Raw genomic sequence first — 3831 nt, forward strand, 5'->3', positions numbered from 1 at the left:
CATGTGATGTACTTCGCCTAACACAATATCCTCCAGTTCCATGTACACTGCTGCAAATGACGGAACTGTGTTCCTTGCGTGGCTGAATGCTATTCCGTCGTGTATGGACCACAGTCTCTTCTCAGTTCATCTGCCCAGGAACACCTTGGTGAGTTCATCCTTGGTTCTAAGAGTAGTGTTTCTCATTCTTTGTCAGTCCTTAAGGAACTGGACCTCCATACCACCCCTGATAAGGACCTTCCCTGACTCTGTCCATCTTCTCCAGCCTTGCTCAGTCTTCACTTGGACTTGATCAGAAGCCAAGAAAATGTGAAGTAGGTGACTGAAATCCCTGAGGACAGGTGTTGGTGGGTGGTAGCGCAGTCTGCCTGCTTCCCCCTGGAGATCCTGTGTCCTGGGATGCCCTGAATAGCATTCTTCTGTCAGCAGGAGTAGTGTAGAGAGGGGGTACAGCACTTCCGGGACAGGGAAGCCTGTGCCTAAGGAATCTCAGATGCTGGGCCTTCCTCTTCTGCAACCTAGGAAAACTCCATGGGAAACACCTCTCTCCTGAAAGGCAAGCTCCTCTGGTTGGTCCCATGGACCCATCCATTGTTACCAATGGTCCCCCCTGCCCCCTAACCCTAGTGACAGGAGCTCCTTGGGGGCTGTGTCCTCTTTGCTCCCAGGAGTGAACAGGACCCCAAAGCCCAAATACATGTCTGCAGATGATTTGGTTTACTTGGCCCAGGCCAGGGCTTCCCTAACCAAAATGGCAGTAGGCAAAAGAGCTTCATACAAGCCTGACATAGTGGTGTATGCCTGCAGTCCCAGTACCCTGGGAGGCAAGAGGACTACATGTTCAAGTCCAGCCTGAGCAACTTAGCAAGACCCTGTCTCAAAATAAAAAATTTAAAAAATAAACGGGATATATCTCAGTATGAAGGCCCTGGGTTCAATCCCTAGTACACACCATACCATGGAGTAGTGGAGGCCAAGCAAGAGGACAGAAACAGAAGGAAACCTTTTCATTTCTTCTAAGGATGCTCAGCAGGCTACAGTGAGGGACATTTTAGGGCAGTGGAGGATGGTATGAGAAGAGGTCAAAAAGGGATTGCGAAACTCTCTGAGCTTTCAGTGACACTGTCCACTGGGTTTGGGAACAAACAGGGATGATCGCCTAGGGGAGCTGGTCCAGCAGAGTAAGTGGTTTGGGCCTTAAATCTATAAAGTGCAGCAGGAAGGTTTTGAGCAGGGAAGGTGACATGATGAGTCTTCTGGGCTCACTCCGTGTTATGCCTTGTGTCTAGCTGTCCCCCTCAGAGCCTCATGCAGTTACAGGTGGGCTTTTTCAGTGGTGGCTGGATCTCGAGTGTGTGATGCTGGAGTGAAGGATGTGCTACTGGGATTAAGGGTATGAGTGCTGCCCACCCTAGGGACAGGTAGCCTAGAGAGAATAAAAAGGGACAGAAAAACACTACTCTTTTTTTTTTTTTTTTTTTTTGGAAGGGTCTAAAGGGTGTTCAGGGTCTCACTATTAGATCGGACTCGTAGTGATCTGCCTGTTTACAGCCTCCCAAGTGCTGGGATTACAGGCGTGCGCTACCACACCCAGTTGCAATTGCCTTCTCAGCATGCCCTGGGGCGGGGCTGGCATGGCAGGCCTGGGGATCGAACCCCCGGCCCCTGCGCTGGCTTGCAGGCACTTTAATCCAAAGAAACTGCTCTTGTTGCTTGTCGCTCACTTGCTGGCTGCCTTCTGCCAGCCCACTATGCATAGAAACCTCTATAAACTGTGAGCTGCATAAACCTCTCCTCCTTTAACTTTGGGCTTTGAGTATTTTGTCCTAACAAGAAATTAAGACAGTCTGCTTCTGTATGAGCAGCTCAGAGGGTGAGGGCAGGAACAGGCAGATCAGGAGGGCTGGGCAAGGGTGATGGCTTCTCCCAGATGCCTGGGCAGCAGGGCTGACGGTGACCTCTGGTGGGCACTGGACTCACTGGGTGGAAGAGTGAGGGAGAAAGGGGAGAGCAGGGATGATCCGCTTTTGAATGGTGGCACCGGGTCTCATGTGGTAGGGTTGAAGACGTGGCCAGGGGTCTCGGATATGGGAGCCAGTCAGCCTAGCTATTGTGGTTTGGGGTTTTCGCAAAGTGAACAATACAGGACACATTTTATAAGATTATTTAATAATGAATCATCCAAAGAATCATATACATAGAATGTGAAAATTTGTCCACACACTAAAGACTAAAGAATCCAGCTGAGGGCCTGGATCCTAATGTCCTGCATGAGTCCAGCTGAAGACCTAGATAGAGCTCTTCACAACACCTCCCATAAGTTCAACTGGAGGCCTAGAGTTCATGACAATGTCTCATGCAGGCATGTTTCATGGATCTGTGCTGGGAAGGCCCAAAGGTCAGTGGAAGAAGCTATAAGTCTGTGCCAGTGGGGTGAAGGATCTGTGCTAGCAGGCTGAGGGATCTGCACTGGAGCCAGGAACCAACACTCAAGGTAAGCACCAGAGCTCTCCTGAAGGTACCACAGCCGTCCTCAGCAACAGTGAGGCCCAGAGCTCCTCCTGGGACGAGGAAAGCCGAGCTCCCATCCGGAAGCCAGTGGGACAAGCTCCTCCGGGAGGCTGAGCTGGGCACCATCTTCCCCTCCAGGGCCAGGAAGGGATGCTGAAGATGAGGACCAGAGCTCCCCAGAGTGAACCGTAGCCATTCTCAGTGACAACGAGGCCCAAGCTCCTCTGAGGAGAACAACCAAATTCACCAGGAAAGCCAGCCTGACACGGTGCCCAGAAGAGTGGCCCAGGAGAACCAGAAGCTTCTAGCAGCTCCAAATAGCTTCCCTAACAGCCTCCTGACAGCTTCTCCAGTTCTGCCTCTTGTGCTGCTGGCAACAATCCCTAGGTGGGCCTCCCACACCCAGAGCCATGCTAGCTTAGTTCAGCTGAGAGCATTCTTTTACTTTCTTTTTTTCTGCACCAGACATTTTACTCAGGATATTGCACTTGCCAGGCAGGCGCTTGTGCCACTGAGCTGTCTATATCCCCAGCCCAGTTCAGCTGGGTGTAACAAATGGACCACCAATTGGAAATCCAGCACACCAGCTCCGAGACGTGAGGAAGGTATCTGACAAAAGGCTCCAGGTTTTTCTCGTTTAATTAAACTATTTTTAGAAGTTTTGGTTCTTAGCAAAACCAAGAGGAAAGCAGGGGTTTCTCACACACCCTTGACACCCCACCCCCATGCTACAGCCTTCCTTGCTATCAACATCTCCCTCCAGAGAGGTGGTGGTGTTACAACTGGTTGGCCACACTGAGCCAGCATTATTGCTGGAAGTCTCTCGTTTACACCAGCTTCACTTTCTTTCCCTGGTGCGTATTTAAAGATTTGGTCAAATACACAGTGACATGTATCCACCACTGTGGCACCACACAGAGTAGTTTTGCTGCCTTAAATGTCCCCTGTGTACTCGCAGTAGCTGAATCTTGGAAACAGCCTGCATCTATCAACAGGTGAACAGGTAAGGAAAGTGTGGGATGGCAACACAACAGAATACCACTCAGTCCCAAAGCAGGATAAGTTTGAGACTTTTGCACAAAATGGATCGTGTTGAGACATAATGCTAGGTGAAATAAAGCAGACACAGAAGGTTAAATATTTCTTGGTTTCTCTTATATGAGGAACCCAAGGTATAAAGCAGAGAGAGAGAAAAAAAAATAGCAAATGGTGAGAGAGATCGATCTAAGATGGCGACTGGGAAACCAGAAACCCACCCTTCTCCTAATCCCCCACCTGTGGAAGAGGAGAAAACAGAATCCAACCAGGAGGTTGCTAACC

At 50.0% G+C, this 3831-nt stretch overlaps 1 pseudogene; it reads left to right on the top strand.

Moving 5' to 3' along the window:
• Positions 1 to 3740: 3740 nt before the first annotated feature.
• LOC101571987 overlaps positions 3741 to 3831 on the top strand; it is a 21994-nt pseudogene continuing 21903 nt past the window's right edge.

Source organism: Octodon degus, unplaced genomic scaffold, assembly GCF_000260255.1.
Source record: "Octodon degus isolate 3935 unplaced genomic scaffold, OctDeg1.0 scaffold00250, whole genome shotgun sequence".
NCBI classification, from domain to species: domain Eukaryota; kingdom Metazoa; phylum Chordata; class Mammalia; order Rodentia; family Octodontidae; genus Octodon; species Octodon degus.